At 32.1% G+C, this 19,572-nt stretch overlaps 1 protein-coding gene across 1 annotated transcript in view; it reads left to right on the top strand.

The window, feature by feature from the left end:
- The window catches only part of LOC132757439 (uncharacterized), a 109,004-nt gene that overhangs the window by 46,899 nt on the left and 42,533 nt on the right, over positions 1 to 19,572 (top strand). The window lies entirely within an intron of this gene.

The following is a 19,572-nucleotide window of genomic DNA, read 5'->3' as shown; positions in this document are numbered from 1 at the left end:
GATGGTACGATGATTAAAACACGACGGCACGATGGTGAAATCACGATGATGCGATGTCACGATAGAGTAAAAAAAAATATTGCGTTTTTCATCATCATGCAATCGCAGTTTCATCATATCGTATCATCGTATTTGCCACCAACGTAACATCGTCTTTCACCATAGTACCATCACGTTTTCATCATCGAGCCTTCGTTGTTTCACAATCGTACAATCGCTTTTTCACCATCGTACCGTTGTGTTTTTCACCATCGCACCATCGCGTTTTCATCAACGTACCATCGTGCCGTCACGCTGTCACCATTGTATCATCGTGAACGGGATTTAGTATGTTTTCAGTGTACGCCTTTAGGTTAAGCCAATCAATTTCTTGAATTAAGAGATATTATAATTAATATTTACTTTAGGTTTTCATAAAGAAAGCATAAGCAAAACCTATTAGATGATTACACTTGACATGAGGTAATGCGGCGAACCTCGATTCTAAAAAAAGAATTTCTGCCGTGGGGAAATAATGTGACAAATAATTCATAAAAATACATGAGACAAATGTGCCTCTTCTTGTCCCTTTAAAAACACATGAGACAAATGTGCTTTCTTGTCCCTTAAAAAACTTGATCGGAGCACATTTGTCACACAAATTAGTTTTTTGGGGTAGATATTTGAGGTCCCATTGTCTCATGTGGGACAAATGCGACCGCATCGGTCCTTACGTAAGACAAATGTGCTCCGAGACAAATGTGCCCTACAAAAGCACTGTAGCGAGCACATTGGTCTCGGAGCACCCATTTGTCTTACGTAAGACCGATGGCGTCGCATTGTCTCAGCATGAGATAAATGGGACCCCAAAATGTCTACCAAACACTCATTTGTGTGACAACTGTGCTCCGATCAAGTTTTTTAGACATGAAAGCACATTTGTCTCAATTTTTTTTAAGAGAAGAAAGCAAATTGTCTCATTTACATTTTACATGAATATTTGTCACATATTTCCCACGGCAGAACTATTTTAGAATCGATGTTCGCCGTTTTTAACCCATTTTCAAGTCGTAGTCATTAATAGTTTAAATACTGCTTTTTATGAAATCTTAATTTAAAACCTACTATCTAAATACTCTTATTCAAGAAAAATTTGATTGGCTCAACCTCTGATGGGTACGCTAACATACGGAACCCGTTTACGAAAGCACGATGGTACGATGATGAAAACAAGATGGTACGAACGTGAAACAACGACTTAACGATGTTGAAACAACGATGGTACGATGGTTAAACAAAGAAGGCATGATGGTGAAAATGTGATGGAACGATGATGAAACTGCGATGGCATGATGATGAAACCGCGATATTAATTTCACCATCGTGTCATCGCATCATCGTGATTTCACCATCGTGTCATCGTTGTTTCATCATCGTGCCGTCGTGTTTTCATCATCGTGCCGTCGTGTTTCATCATCGTACTATCGTTACATCGCGCTTTCATCATTGAACTTTCGTGTATAGCGTTTTATAAGTACATTTATATAATACAACAATATTGTATAATTAGGAAAAGATTTTGTTTCATGTGTGTGATGATAGGCGTAAAGGGGGTTGAATTTGGGAGACAAAAAATTTTCTTTTGTCCAAACGGAACCCTAATCGGTTTATATTCGAAAAATCTCGGATGTTTTTTAAAAACAAAATTTTACCATTAATTAAAAATTTTGAATTAGGGTTAAGCCGGGGCTGGGGGTTGGCGGAGTTCCCCCTTGACAGTACCCTATAAAAAGGGTTAATCAAAAATGAGTGCAAACGTTTTTAAATTTCCGTTTTGCAATTTCTTTTAGGGTTGTATTATCCTTTTTTCGTTTTGCGTCTAGCGGAAATTTGCGTTCCCTTCGCATCTCGTACGTTTACGGGAAAGAAAATTCTTTGCCCATATATTTCCCTTTATATTCCTATAAAATTTTCATTTTTTAAAAAGATACAAATATAGCTGCAAAATTTTTATTTCATTTTTAAAAGGTTAGACAAAACTATAAAAATGTTGAAAAAGTAGGGTCAGTACTTCTAAAAAAAATTCTTATTGTCACATTTGTTAAAAGAAGAATCACTTAAAAAAATCTGATATGACATGAAAAAAAACCACCAATATTAAAACTTGAAATTTCACTTATCAAATACAACATTTGCTCGCATTTTTTCTAAAAAAATTCTAATAAGCAAATCCACGAGAAAACAGCTAAATTAAGACGTCTATAGCAATTCAAAGGGTAAAAAAAATTTGTCCAATAACCTATTCCGCCAATAAGGCGACACCTGAGCTGCTTCCCCTCAAACCATAGGTCATGTCTTGACAAAGCCACAGACACGAAAGCAATGTGCAATATTTTACCGAGTGAAATTTTCGTCAAAAACTTGAAGCGGGCTCGATTATTCTAACCCGGGAAAAACTCCGTACATGGTGAGATCTCGTTTTACAATACCATGCACGTTTCGTGTCTCGTTCGCCCCGTTTCTGCGAACACGAATATTCCATAATTTTATGGCATTATCCGAATTCTTTTAGGCACCGTGCATTTGTAAGCCTTTTTTCAATGGGGATCGAAACCAGCAAATTTTCCCGGGAAAAATATTGGGCGAATATATTTATTATTTCTAATGAAAAAAACAAAATACGTTTTGGATCGGTCTTCCTCATTTTTCTTCCAGTGACCGAGGAGAACAATCCACTTGCCCCTAAACCGCTGTAAAGGTTCAACAGTCACCTCCGGGCGTCGAAACTTTTTATGCGAGCGAACCCGCCCCGTGGGTCCAAACGCGGAATACCTATCCGCGTGCGCACGTAAAAATTATCGCGTGCCCCAGGACGCAATAACTACCCCCTTAGAACGTAATAGTATTACGTGCGCACGAAATAAAAAAAATAAGAAAAATATATTCCCCTTATAGTACCGTATCGATACTACCTTTGCTGTTGTTTAATCATTTTTAATAAAAACCTTTCATCACCCGGAAAAAAACTTTCCCAACAATTAACGACAAAAGGGCTCCCCTGCATATATTTTCTGCACTGGAAAAATGTTATTCTTTAACTTAATATATGACTCCTATGCAGAGGCGGGAAAAGTTTTTGTTTGCCCCGGAAGTGATAAAAAAAAACGTTTTTTAAATAAAAAAAACAAAAAAAACCACTAAAACAAGGCGGGTTTAGCTGGAAAGGGACGGGCAAAAAATTAAAAACCTTTTTAAAATTTATGGAAGCATGTGAGAACAAAGGGTGCTTCGAGTTTCCTTTTTCTATTGGGTGTCGAACAATCTGCCCTCTTTCCCGGGAATTGTCCCCAAATATAATTTTTACGACACATGGGTTCCAAAATTCGTGAGCAAATTGTTCCGGGGAAAAAGTGCCCCTTTACAAACAAAAGATTACCTGGGCTAAAATCCTAGCCCAACTTTTTTCATTGGTTTCAATCGTTTCCCCACTATAGGTTTAGTTTAATATACAATCGAATTTAAAATTCGCTCGAATTTCGAAGAGTCTGTGCAAATTCTTTTCGAGAGTGGTATTTTTTGTGCAAAAACCGGGGTTTAAATTTATAATCAAAAGGGGGAAAACCAGACCAAAAAATATGTTCCGGGTTACATCGTTCAAATAAGTCGTCAATATAATTTTTTGTTAAAAATTTCATTTTCAAATACGTCCTTTCTTGTAATTTTAAAAAATTAAATTATCCCAGGTTTTCAAAGAGTATTGACGGAAACACTGTTAATCTCTATTAAAATGCATTTTTGAAAAAGGGGTTTTCCAATCTTTTTGAAAAATTTGTTCAAAATATTTTTTAAAATTTTTATTTTTGGGAAAAAAATTTAAAATTTAAAAACAATAAAAGAAATTTAAAAATTTTAAAAAAAATTTAAACAGAAAGACTTATTTAAAAGTCTTTTTACAAAAATAAAACCCCATGTTCAAGTAATCATTCCCATAGAATATTCACCTAACATGCACCACGACTGTAATTAATTAAAGCCGTCCGGGTAAACGTCATCTATTGCATTGACTGGCACATTTCACTTTTTCACGAAATTTTTCTTTTTTTTTTTTATTTATAAAGACAGCGAAATAAACAAAAATTGTCATAACAAAAACAGATCGGTACAATACCTCTTATTTTGTATCAAATTAACCTTAATTGCCCTTTATCACGATCAACGAAGGTGTAAAAAAACATGTGTCGCCAAGCTGTCACTTATTTAGAACTATATTTCTGCTGAAGGGACCAGTATATCAGGTTCGAGAGTTCGAGAGATCCGAGGTAGAACAATATATATTATTTAGGAATTTTGAATTTTATTGGGACGGGGCATAAATTCTAGCGAAGGGGGGTACCCGATTTTCAGCAACAAGTTTAACTGCATTTTATCCCAACTGCAAAGGGAAAGTAAATTCCAAACAATTTTAAAAACTATGAAATTTCCCAAACTCAGGACATGTAAAATCGTTCTTTCTTTGTGGGCACATAAAAAGGCGGAGAAAAAAATTTAAACCCCAAAAATAAAAAGGGCAAGAAAAAAACAATTGTTCAAAGGGATTTCGGGACTGCGGGAAGATAAAACAAATTCAAAAATCAAAAGGTAATTCCCCCCAAGGCTATAAAAATGGAAATTATTTTCAAAAAATTTTTCCCGGATTAGGGGAAGAAAAAAAAGGGTTCATACATACCTTTAAAAGATAACGGGTTTGAAGACCCAAGGGGGAGTGGTTTTTTTTCTTCGAATTGATTGTTTGTTTGTGTCCTAATACAGTTACAATACAAAAAAAAAACTATTAGTTGGATCGCAGTTTATATCGAGTTTTCTTTGAGACCTGCAAATATTTTAATTGTACCTGGACTGAAAATTGTTATTAAAATTAGCTCTTACTCTACTATATGACAAGAAGTAAACTACTAAAGTATTAATGGCCTTAATTTTAGGAAGAGCATATGATTTGAAATCCAGACATCGCTGGTTCGATCCTCGAGGAGGCAAATTCTCCTTGACAATTGATCTCGGACGTTGAGTGTAATAGACCTTTGTATATATGTTCACTTGTGCCGGTCTCTTGCGGATAAGTTGGTAAATTTGGTAAGGTTTCCAAAGGAAAACCGGTTAGGTTGGCTGACCGCCAAAACAAATAACATACAACTAACTACCCAAGTATTGAATCATGCCTAAATAATACTAAAAATGCTTGTGTTTGGCAGTTGAAGCGCGTGTACAATACTTAAAGGCTGTTTCCTAAAAAAAAAAAAAAAAAAAAAAAGAATTAGAAACGATTTTTTAATAAATGTTGTTCTTTACAGATGAAGTAAGAAGCAATACTGTAAATGTGGTTGCAGTAGTTCTAGTTGTCTTTGCAGTGATTCTTGCAGCAGCTTTATTATACTTACATCGTAAAAAAAGGTAAGTTTGCTAAATGGAAGTTTTATCAATTAATTATTGTAAAAATTAGTATGTTTTATATAATCAATAGGGCATTAATGTACATAATAAATATTTGACAGTAATAAATTAAGCAATGAAGCTACAGAAATATTAAATTCTGTTTATCAAAATGCAAAAAAAAAACAGTTTTACGGTAAAATGAAAAAAAATTTTTATTACGCGCTGATAGCAACCCTACAACCTTTTAACATTTTGAAAACGCAAATTGATTCAATCAAAGTATATTACCCTGCTGTACCTTTTTATATAAAAAATTGCACGGGTTTATAAATATTTTTTTTCTTTTAATAAATATCTCTTTCAGGTTAATAAATACTTGTATTTGGAGAAAATTCACCAGTTGATAAAAAAAATTAGTACGGTAACTTTTTCACAACAATACTATTTTTTTTTATTCACGATTTCATCTTTGATTATTTCACTTTTTTTTGTTTAACTTATGATTAACTTAGGGAAGTAGCTATTTACTTGGGCATTTTAAAGTTTAACGTTTATTGTAATACTAAGGACAACAAATCCGTGAACTAAATAAAAATGACTTTATTTTTGAAGTTAGTTTAACGGGTTCCGATATGGTGAGAAAAATTGTGATTTTATGTCTTTAAGGCATGGCTAGATATAACGAGTATGATATAATGTGTAATGCATCACATTATTTTCATTATTTGATTTAAAGATAATTTTATTTTCGTTTTTTACTTTAATCATATTTATATTAAATAAACTTTAAATAAACAACGATATTAAAATGTCAAATATTGTGCGTTAAATGCTTGACGATTTAACCGAGAATAAACAGGATTGATTCTTACAATGAATGTTTTATACTATGATATTTTCAGATAATTAATTTTCCAGAAATTAAGTTTTTTCAGAAAATGAGACATATAAACAAAGTCAAAAGGATCTTGCCTAGAAAATGAAGAACAAGAGCAGGAAAATTAAATTCAAAAAACAAGAACACAAAAGTTCAATAATTTAAGGGCTTGATTTTTTTCCTGATCGGGCTACTTAAGAAACTCACCGCAGCCGGCAAAAAGGTAACTAACGTTGCTGAGGGAGTGTAATTTTTCTCCCCCAATTTATTCAGTTTTTCTAATAATCAATTTTTGGTGATCGGATAAAGACTTTTTTTTGCTTTCGTCATTATCGCACAAAAAGAATTTCTTTGATTCTTCTCCATGATTTTTCTTAGCACACGAAAAACCAAAAAAAAAAAGGAAAGCATTTATAAATTTTTTAAGCATTTAAAGACATTTAAACCCTATGATTTTAGTTATCGGGGGGTAATCAGAAAATTGTTTGTTTTTAACAAATGTTGCTAGAAAATTTTTATTATTGCTGAAAGAAATATGACAAACATTTCAGCTGTTATAATGTGTATTTATTCAAAACTCTTTTAGGGAAGAAGGCGTAACACAAAGACTAGGTGGATATGAGGGAACGAAAGATCTTCCAATAAGTGCCTCTGATTTAAACCTAGATTTGCCAAAACATAACGAGGAAGAGGTTAATTCTGAAGCAAATGACATGCCTGTAAACGAACCTTCAGTAAACGACCTTTCTCTAGATCAAGCTGTGCTCGGAATTGAAAAAGAAAAAGGTATATCCTTTACAGGACAAACCATAAATGATCTTTTTCCACATAGAGATGAGCTCGGAAATGATGAAGAACAAAAATACCTCCTTGCTAAACAACATGGTTTAAATGATGATATGCTAGAAAATGAAGAAGAAATAAATATGTTATCTAAAGAACAAACTATAATTGATCTTAATACAGATAGCGATGAAAATGAAGAATACTATTCTGCGGACGAATAGCACACTACCGATCTTGAAAATCCAAATGCACATCTCCTCGAAAACGATGGATAACGTAATTACTGTTAAACACTCTTACATTATAAACAGAACTCCATGTTCACTTTTAACTTTTTCTTTTTAGTCGCTTCATTATTAGATTTTTCCTCAAATAATGCTACTCACCGTAAGGTGAATTTTATTTCTTTGTTAGTTTATTTCGTTGATTGTGTTTCAAAGGACACTTCATTAATTATTCGTACATATATTTACTTGCCTTGTAATGAAAATATTGAAAATAGTAAAGATAATATTTACATTTTCATATTTTTTTTATTTCACTGTTTAAATAAAGTATTGCCTTAAAATAATCATTATGTAACATAATGTTTATGTTGAAGAATTATTACATTTTGTATATGAATTCAGGTCGACAATTTCAACAATCAAACATCCTAATCTTAAAAATATTCTTACCTTTCGTTATTTCTCAACGCTGAAAGATATAATGATGTTCAAAATTGATAATGAAAAACCCTGATTATTTCTATGCATATAAAATAAACAACTTTTGAGTTAACCCAGTATTAAATCGTACCCACTTAATGTTAAAGTGACACAATGCTCATTGTTTCGGGTGTCAAGTTGAGTTGAATTTATCGTTTATTTTAAAAGAAATAAGAAAATGGTGCTTAATCAATAATCGATGATGAAAAAATGCATATAAATGTTTGTGATTCAATATAAAAACGACCTTAATTTTAAAAGAATTAAAAGAAAAGAATTTCTAAGAATTGTATGTGACTGATAAATTCAGAATGCTATTTATAGAAATGTTCATATGTCACGTTGATTATTGATTAATTTGTGATAGTTAAATATAAACGCATTAAAAAATTCATTTGATTTGTACCTGTTCACTATCTGATTTCATTCCATAAGGGGCGTCGCGCATCGGCGCGGACGCCAATAAGTGATTATGTAAATATATACTCTTGCTCTTATAATACATGTAAAACATTTATAATACATTGTTGTTAGAAACAAAACTTTAAATAATCCAATTTTATTTTAATATACTCTTGGTCATACTTATAACAAAATTTTCTGTCTTATGCACGTAAAAGAAATTTGCTACTATCTAATTATCACATCAAATGCATCCTAAGGTATTTGTCATTAACGTATTATTTTTTTCGACATGACTGTTTGGTTTCTTAAATAATATGAGTGACAATGACTTATAACAACAGTAATTTTGTGCCGTTGGTAATATTCATCAACCATTTCTTGTCTTTTTCGTTTTCGGACAAGACTGGTTTTCTTTATGGATAAACTTAAAAACTTTAAATAACAATATACATATGCTTGTAATATTGTTATAGTCACTGTATTATTTTGTATAATATCTCTTGTTGTTAACCTAATTTATTAGTGTTAAGAAATTATTGTACATGATGTATTTTTGTATATATTGTATGTTCTGCTCTTCATAATTGGAGGAAATAAAAGATCTATTTTCACTTCGCCGGGCATAATGCAATTTTAACACATAATGACCTTCAAATTAACCTTTTCAATAAAATGATAAAACCAATTCTTTTATATGGATGTGAAATTTGGGGAGTAGGAAATAATGAGATTGTGGAGAAGGTACAACTAAAATATTATAAACTTATTTTCAATTAAAAAAAATCAACACCCTCACATATGCTATATGGTGAATAAGGAATAAAACTAACTCTTAGGTATAGAAATTAAAACAAGAATAATATCATACTGGAGCAGGTTTAAAGATATAAATGGTAATAAGTTGTCCAATCTCATCAGCTTAAGTCTTCAAAATGGATAATTTTTTTAAAAGATATTATTTGTACAAATGGATACAGTAATCTTTGGACTAATCAAAAATATATAAATGATAAATGGTTTGCTTTGTCATTTAAACAGTGAGTAAATGATCAATATATACAGTTTTGAAATGAAATAACCAATAGATTAACTAGCAGCATAAACTACAGAATATTTAAACCTAACTTTATCATGAGTGAATATCTCCACATCTTACCAAAAAGATTAAGTAGAATATTTATGGTCTTTAGAACAAGAAACCATAAACTACCAATAGGAGGGAGATGGAAGAGTAACTCAGTTAATGACAGAAAATGCACTTTATGTAATGAAATCAAACTTGAGGTGAGTTCCACTATGTGCTTGAAGGTAATAACCTTAATGAAACAAGACAAAAACACATTAAACGATATTATCACCAACACCCAAATACCGTCAAGTTAAATCAACTTTTTAACAGTAATAGCAGACATGAACTAATTAAATTATGCCCATTTTTGGAAATGATTATAAGGCACTGATGATAGCAGCAATTAAGAATTAGCAATAATTATACAAAAGGAAGAATGTTACCAGAAGTATTCACATATTTATAAACAACATTCCATAAATTCAACCCTTGTACCTGCCATTAAATAGCTCTTATGTGTTCTTTTCGATTAAGAGCTGTAAGTCGGATGGCAAGTCAATTAAATTAAATAACAAATATGTACATGTTTGTCAATGTATACAAGTAATGTTTCATTTAATAATTCTTAATATGTTTTTTCGATTAAGAGTTGTAAGTCCCATGGCAAATCATATTAATAGCAAATATGTATGTATATGTTTGTCAATGTAATTACAAGAAATGTAACCAATGTTAATGTTAAACTCATTTATGTATTTATGCATTTGTATGACTATGTAAATGTATTTGTATATGCACAATATGTAAGGTTTATTCTCATAGCTTAAAGTATTTAATACCTTTTAAGCAGTCATTGGTATGTTTTCAAATTCTGTCTCCTCATTAGAGCAGTTTTAAGCAGATACATGCATGATGACTATGTTGTGTAAGTAATTACTGTATAAAAACACAACATCGACAACAGCAGACATAATAAATAAATTTGTTTACTAAATAAAAAAAAAAAAAGAAAGAAAAAGAAAAGTTTACAGCCAATATTTAGAAAAACACTTAATCTAGTCATTATTTTTCTTATGCTCTGTTGGGCAAGTACACTTAAGCTATGAGGTATTCCAGTGGTTGTGTTTTATTTATTTATTTTTCTGTACGAAATCTGCTGTTGTCATAGTATTATTTTTATTACAATAGGTTTAGCTCTTGAATTTGGTTTGCAAACCATGGTCATGCAACTACATATGCATATACATATATTATATCTTCAATAACTTCGTCATATCAGAAGCTAGGAAGCTGAGACCTTAAACCGAGTGTGCCATAAGCATTGCTTTAAGGAATAGGCAAATTAAAGAATTTCAAATAACATATAAACCCACTTACCTGAAGAAAATTTGTGCGAATGTTGTAAATATTTATGACTCAGTAGCCATTTTGTCATGTTTGCAACCAATTTTCTTGCTTGAACCAAGTGTGCAACCACTTCACGTCATGCCCCTTGTTTCATGCATCAAGCATAAAAAGTCTTGACAGGAGTTAGAATGCAATCGTACCTATATTACATACGAATGTATGTAAAATTTGTCTTGTATTTTCATGTTTCAAGTTTGTTTTTACATATATGAGTGATATAAATCAGTATTAAAACATAAGATTCTATTTTTTGTAGAAAATGATTGTGACCAAATTGCAAAGCTGAACAAATTTTCAATTTTTATCGTGTACATTTTTCAGTTAATTTTGTTAATACACTTGTATATTGTTGTTCCACAATATTTTATATATAAAACATGCAATGCCTCATGTCATCATAACGGCGTAATAACTATAGAAAATCACACACCCTTTTTCTTTTTTTTTTCTCCAAATAATAATTTTCTCCAAATAATAAATATTCATGTATAGTTAACTCACATATCTCCAAGTCTGTGTATGACATTCTGTCAAACTCTTAAGCTTATTTATGCTGGACAATGTATAAATCCATATTGAACAATAACTTTTTTTTGTACTTTGTTACACAAAACACATGCATCTTCTACCCATTAAAATGTAAACACGAGCGTCTGCCCTAATAACACACTTTCATCTGGCTAGACAATCAATTTTAACGGTCAGTAATTAGAAACACAGGTAAACCAACAAAGTATTCTTTCTCTATGGTCCGATTCCGCTCTGGGCATACTTTTCTTTTTCTTTATTTTTCAGAATTTACTAAGTTGTATAATTCTAGATTATAGACTACCTCTGACACTGATTTTCATATATTTAGATCTAGTCATTCTTATTATTACTCTCTTCTGTACTGTTAATGTAATGCATTTTTTCTTATGTAATAGATTGGTAACTATATTATATAATGTTCACCATATATAATCCCCTGATTTAAGTTGTCATCTGTGATATTGCATGCTGTTCATCATTGTGACTTTGTATGTTTTATTTATATAATGTTTTTGCTCTTTTATTTGTATATATGCAAACTGAGCTGATATCAATAAACGAAACGAAACGAAACGTAATTGAAACGATGAATACATCCTGCCATTAAAACTGGCAGCTAGAAAAATAAATAACAACAACGGATTAACTTGACTAGTCATAGAGAGAGCAACGTCCCAAACATAGATTGTGCATTCTCATATTCAGAGTAGTACATTTTGTTAGAATTTTCTTTATTTCAATTCCCTGCAATATTACCTAAATATGAGCAAAATATATTTTTATATTAAACATTGCTTTTTATTAGCTATACAAGTATCTGACGGAATATACGAGAGAATATAGTCTAGTCTGAATGACATAAACGTGATCCGAGGCGCTAGTCGAGGTTTATATATATGTCAGGAAGGCTATATTCACCCGTATATCCCGTTAGCAACTTGTATAACGAATTTACGAATTGACGAAAAAGTCCATTAGAAAACCAAACAAATTAACTCTCTGCCGGAAAAAAAAATTGTTTGAATTTTGCCTTGAAATTTTTGCTAAACAGATAAAATCCTACTTAAAATATATAGCAGAATAATATTTTGTTCCAGAACATTTTATTCTGTTTTCATAACTATTTTTGTGTGATAACTAACAGAGAAATTCCATGTTACATCTCTTTCGATATTGTGGAAGCAATCAACATTTTTCTGTTAAAACAAATCAAAGAATATAGCCTTTAATCTGACACCCTTTAAGAATGTTTCAAACTATCTTAAAGAAGGGCGGGGAAAAGCGCACATAGAGAAGATTATGTAAAACGCGAACATTGTGCAATATAAAATGTCATTTGAATATCAAGTCATAAAAGCGTTTAGCTATTTTCTTTTGATTCTGGAAATATGCGATATAAACAAAACGAAATGATAAATTTTATGCACACACGTAGGTAACCGTCTACGATGTAAAAAGACATATGTGCGCGCTTCGTAAGTGTTTCAGCCAATCAAAGTTCCATTATATATACTGTTCTTTGCTACGTATTTACTTATTTTATTATACATGTTTATGTCAACTACGTTGTTACATAGAAAACTGTGTCATTGTTTTTTAAACAGGACACATTTTTATACATATTATATTACTTCATATTTACGATGGCCGTCCAATATTACGCAAACATATAAATCAGTCTTTTATAGCATAGATAAAAACAATATTCGGCATAAATAAATGTACATTTGTTTAATATTCAATATTTATTTTTCATAATTAAAACTTTTTGCTGGTTTTGGCTTTTGACTTTTATGGTTGAAGATGTTATATTTTCGATCCTTGAAGATCTTTCAGGACGACATTATTGTTGTGTGTGTGCGTGTTTATTGTGTATTTAGCTCCTCCCTTACAGAAGAATGTTTAATCACCCTTAGGATATGTTTTTAAAATTTTCTTTTGACGTCTAATCTGTGATATGCAGGCCTCATAACATATAATCCCCTTTCCAAAATTCCATTTTGTTTAGTTGTTTTTTTCGTTTAGGGTACAAGCCATTTTGGGTAATTTCCGATGGCATTGTTATAAAAAAATAGAAATATGTTAGTTATTTATCGTTCATAAATGCAAAATACATTATAAAATTGAAAGGAATTATGGCAAGATGTACACTTATTTGACTTTCACCTGTTCACTCATTATGATTAAAGCCTTGGATGGGCATTATGCATTGTGTCAAAAATATCTATTACATACTGTTTAATACTGTTTATATTCTATTGGTGTCAATTAAATGTACAAATATTTGTAATAAAATCAAAATAGAAGAATATTTGTTAAACGTTGCAATATATCATCAATTATTAGTTTCAAGATGGCATAATCGTTGTATGTAACTTAGCAATTATTGTTGAGGTTATCTCCCTTTTACCAGTATGCATAAGTAAAATAAGTTAAAAAAATTCTACGTGAAATGTAGTATTTTGGTCATATTAATAAGAAATGATATTCTGTTTTTACCAAATTTAATGAACAATTTCGACTATAAACACTGCAAATGTTCATTCAAGGTGTGAAGAAAAATATTACTCCATCTCAATAGGGACTTCAAACATTGTCATGAATAAATGATGGCGCCAGTTAAAAATCTATTATATTACATTTTTTGCCAGAAGTGTGTTGCATTGTAAAGGAAATCATCTGCAAGATTTAAACAACCAACCAACACATAGATCCAAGTTCATATAAACTTTGGACGTCTGTTTATCAATTTATGTTGTCTTTATGTGAAATTCTTATAATGTTCAAATTTTAAAGTGACAATCCATTTTGTTGATCAATACAAGAGTTAATTGTTACCGAAACCTTTGATTAAATGTAAAGTTTGAAAATGACAATTATTTGTATAGTGGCGAGACTGTTATGTGGAAATATCATGGCCTGTGGTGACATCGAGGGTTTCACGACCTAGGGAAAACTCGAGATTGCATCAGAATTGGCTGCAAGTACCAAACAAAATGCCTTCCGTTCTCTTCTATAATTATGTTAACCGTCGAAACCAATTTTTTTGCATCAACTATACGATGTATATTCAAAAAGCGCATGCACGAAATGGTTTTTCAATTTTACTTGCCGTGCTATAAGTGACTTTGAAAGTCTTAAAATTGGCGTCTGTAGCAAGAAATTAATAGCTGTTTCATAATGGCTCTTTTTGTGCTCCCCGAAGGCAGAGCATATAGTCGCCGCCTTGTATGGCACAGGCATAATTGTGAAAAATCTATTATCTTCAGGAAGCAATCCTTTACTTGTATCACAATCTTGGACGTCAAATCCATCAAGGTGTCTGCCCCTCAACTCAGAGATCATAAGTTTGAGCCCTACTCGGGTCACGACCATGTTTCTTCATGACACCAGCACTGGTTGTTCCAGGAAGTGGAATCGGAAAAATTAATATAATTTGCAAAGAACTTGTTTCGCAACCGAGCCGCTAAAATAAATATGTTTAAACTAATAAATAAATCCATCTTTAGCCCTATACATGGATTTCAGTTTTTATGTACATTTAGAAATTGTTTTAATTATCTTTTTTTATTTTGTACTGGATTATTTGTGGAGTATATAGCACGCTAACACATGATGAAACAAATCTAGCTCTGATGCATATTTCATCTTGGCGTGATAAGGCTTGGTTTGTCAGCAGCTATGTCAGGACATATTGAGAAGGATTCAGTACATTCTTGAACTTAAGCTGTTGAGGTGTTCATCATGCATTTATTCAGACAAATTTTTGTGAAAATTTTGATGTAAATGATAAGAAAATGCCACTTATGCTGTCTATTTTAAGACTGTACAATGATTAAAAGTGGAAAACTGTATTGTGCCATCATAAATAAGCCTAATCTATGTGAAAAGTTCCCTATCTTACTTTATCAGAAGATATGGCAAATGATACTATGGTGGAATCTTTGCTAACCTGAAAATTATAACTTTTTGCCTTTCTTGAGGCAAACAAAGTAGTGTGTATGCATTTGTATTTTACTTTAGTGTTGACGGTATTAAGTAGTCAGTTTAATGACAAAATTCAATGAAAATATTATCAAAGTAGCACATTTTATTGTGAACAATGATATTTTAACCCAAAAATTTCATGTTCTCTGTAGATGAAATGGACACAATTTTGTAGCTATAAGGTGTAAATCTTTCTAAAAATAAGTACAGTATATAACATTAGCCGGTGATATAAAACTTTATTTAAAAACAATTCTTTGGCGAAATCAATAGATATAGCATTATTTGAAATATGTTACGATTCTCCGAGCTGTATCTCTGGCTCTAGATAGATATTTGAATGTTTTAATTATAATAATAAATTTTCCTGGGACTACCTGCCTATTGATTGGAGACAAATGATTCTACAAATAATTGGTAGGTTAAATAATCAAACATAAATTATCAAAGTAAATGCACAAGAAAAACATTCATATACTTTATATTACTTCCCGTCAGTAACCTAGAGCTTCGTAATCTATTCAGATAAATATACTATATGAAACTATGGCTCCGTCTCCAGACCACTCTTACTGATAATAACATTTTCTACGACCCATGCTGCTATCTTATACTACCTACTTCCTTTTTCCGCGAGAAAATATGGCTTCAGTAGTATAATTGTCCTAAAGTTCTAGCATTATTACCTTTAGTTGTGGTCTTCGAAATTCTACACCATTCTGATCAGTCAGTCAGTCAGTTTAAGTTTATTTATACTCGGCGCCGGTATAACCATCTGTCCGAGAATATAGCATCCGTGCCGGTCCACTAGGGTAGTCACATCGGGGACGTCTTTTTCAAGCTGAATCTTCCTGAAGCCTATTCTTCGTTCGTTGGTGGTAGAGGAGTACGACAATACTGGCCAGGCATCAAGTTCCATACTGACGATAACAAAAACGGCTCTCATTAGCGCCAACCCTCCAGAGTTAGTCACGACAGGTCAACCAATCACCTCTGGTACTTAAGATGACTTGACCTTGACCTGCCGTGTGCCTTCTCCGCGACGTGCACGCCTCTGGAGGGATTTGGAGAAGTATTCTGATCTTCCAGCTATGTTGTTTATATACAACCTTCCTTGCCAGCTTAATGCTGATTGGTCCAAATGGCATGGGTCATTCCATTAATTGGATCAATTCATTTTCTAATTATTGTTACACAAAAGGGGTGTTTTACTTAACGTTTAAACTCTTATAATTTCTATTTGAATATGATTAATGTTTGTAGATCTAATACTGTTGAATGGTTTCTAATAAAACATTTCCTTACTTAAATAAGTCAAATTAGTACAATATCTTAATGACAAACCATACTTACTAAACGTTTTAAACAATATTTGTTTTTCTTTGTAATGGTATATTAAATTCAAAGGGAAGCAACTCTGTAAATACGTTATAGGAATAATAGGCTAAATACCGCTAAATGTCACATTACCCACGCCTCCGGGTTCATGCGTCCTGAATGGAAAGTACACTATAGAAACAAACATTACAAAAAATGTTTTTCTTTTAATACAATGAAATTTGTTTGTTAACAAATTACTAATGTGAACAAGAAGTGTGTTTCGTGATTCTCTATCTTGTAAAAATTTAAATTATAAAAGTTTTCTGGTATACAAAAATACAGTCCATAGTTCAGTTATGGTTCCTTACTAAATGAGTATAGAACGCAAACCTATCCTTACATGAGCATCCACAAATATTACATAAATAAGGATCATCCCTTGTATGTATATCCAAGATGTATCAAATACATACATCTCATCCCCAAAATGAATGTCACAATGAGTACACACATGTTCATATTTAGACTCCTTTGAACTATCTTCAGTCTGCGTGCTTTTATTTTCACTACTTGGTGTTGTTGTACATGGTCTTCCAAGTGTATAAACTTTCATCTCTGGTTTCTTGACCACTGGTTCTACCCTTGTCATTAATTCCTATTTATTTAGCATCCAGCTTTAGTTTCTTGATTTGTGACTTAATTTTCTTTGAATTTGAATCTATAACCCCTTTCCTCTTAGCAGGTTTTACCACTGGACCTGGCTGAGCTGGTTCCCCCGTAACTTTTCCAATTATGAATTGATCAAATTTCCCTGGGTCTGTATTCCCAGGCTTACTCTTTACAACTTTATCTTTATTTACTGTGACTTCACTCACCTTACTTTCCATACCTTGACTTTCTTTTCCGGTATCTACTTGTTTAGTCTCATGTGCCTCCCCTTGGTTACTGGTTTCTTCAGTTATTGTCAAATTTTCATTTGAATCACCTGTATCACTTTTCACAATGTTCTCAAGACTCTCTTCCATATCTACATAGTCTAAATCGATATCTTAAGTTGGTTCATTATCCCAGTCACTTACATCCTCTTCTATTTCATCAGAAGTACAAGTATGAACATTATGATGTATTTTCATATGTTTCTTCAGATACTTAGCCTCCTTAAGGCAAACTCCACAAACATCACATTCGAATCGATTCTTCTGACACTCTGGGATATGTGACTCAAGATCTTTAATCAAGACTTTTTCTCTCTACAGTAAGGACACACTAAGGTGCATTCTTTCTAGGTGTTATTTTAGTATTCGGCATCTGGAGCTGAAGATAGAAATATATAATCGTTATGCCAGAATGGTTTTCGTCTTAATATTTTGTCTATATTAACTTCACCTGTTTCTAATGTATTCTCATATCTTTGGCAGTCCTTCACTGTCATCTGTCTCTCATAATTTTCATCTTTCTCGTTGTAGCAGAATCATCCTAATCTTGACTATTATCAAAAGTTGTACTCTCACCTCGTAGTACCTGAGACTTTTCTTTTCTCATCCTATCACAATGTACTAATTGTATCGCTTCTGATCTACCACAGTTATAAACAGACCTACCAGTTGCTTGCCTAACTACGGTATGACAATTTTTCTAAGTTTTCTTTCAGTTTCCAGACATAGTGATTTGATGGAAAGAAGGCATCTCATACAAGATATCAAGATGCGTCGATGTCTCTCGACCTAACATAAGCATATTTGGTGTATATTGAGTTGTTTCATGAACTGATGATCTGTAGGCCATAAAAGGAAGGGTAACTGTTCGTCCCAATTAGTTTGATTTTCTGTAAAAAAAGCACTTATCATGGTCGCAAGTGTCTTGTTAAATCGTTCTACCCATGCCGCCAAAGGCCGGTGATACGGTGTAGTTCAAGTTTTCTGAATATGTAAAAGTTTACACATCTCTTTAAAAAGGTGACTTTCAAATTGTCTGCCTTGTCCGAATGAATTTTATTCAGTATACCAAATCTAGTGATAACCTCTTCTACAAGGATCCTGGCTACTGTTTGTGCTTCCACATAACACATTGCAAAGCATTCCGTCCATTTAGTAAAATAGTCGGCTGTGACCATAAATATACTTATTACCACGTTCGGTTGTTGGTAATTCGCCAAAATATATCAATTGCAATCCTTTCCATTGGGTAACCACTATTTGCATGGGTGCTAACTTTGTTTTTAAAGATCCTTTCCTTTTCTGACATTGCTCACACCCAACAACAAAAGATTTGATGTCATTTCTCATTCCAGGACCACGACATAGTATCTCGTGGCCACGAGATAAATAAAACACACACATGTCACCTTTGTGCCATCGTATTTGTGTGTCTTTGCAGGATTTCATTTCTTGGTGGAAGGTTTCAGGAAGTAACATGCGCCAGTCTAGACCCCAGTTGTTATTTGGTTTATTTTATAGTGCTTACACAAATTAAGTCCAAAGGCTAATGTATTATTTTTTGTGCTAAATTTAGTTGGATAGTATTGTTGTTGAAAGTTTTAGCCACCAAATGTCTGTACGGGATATGCTGTGTTCAGAATTTAGTCATAGATGTGATGGATTTACTATAGGATATATATAGTACGAAAATTCAGTGGGCCGTCTCCTAGTACGAAAATTCACTAGGCCGACACCATATTCAAGCGCCTTATCCGGTATATATCGGGGTTTGCCTAAAATACGAAAGTCACTTTTTTGACGAAAGTGATTTTTAAAATATGAATTATAGCGTTTTATATATACTTTTACAATAAAATTGCAGTTTGTAGACGTATATTATTAGAAATTTATTATATCTATTATAAAAAATAATCATAATGATGATTTAATCGCTATTTATTTGCATAATTTCTATACACAAGTTCTGAGATCTTCCTTTTGCTTACATTGAAAAATACGAAAGTGACTTATAAAATATCAAATATACCGTTATAATTGAGATTTTTACTAAAATTGCAATTTGAAGACATATATTATCAGAAACTGATAATATCTATTTTCAAAAATACATGTAATCATTATGATGATTTAATCGTC

This window comes from Ruditapes philippinarum, unplaced genomic scaffold, assembly GCF_026571515.1.
Source record: "Ruditapes philippinarum isolate M1 unplaced genomic scaffold, ASM2657151v2 ctg22_1_1_1_1, whole genome shotgun sequence".
Classification (NCBI taxonomy): domain Eukaryota; kingdom Metazoa; phylum Mollusca; class Bivalvia; order Venerida; family Veneridae; genus Ruditapes; species Ruditapes philippinarum.
Note: the sequence above shows the minus strand (reverse complement) of the source record. Positions and strands in the feature narration are given on the sequence as shown.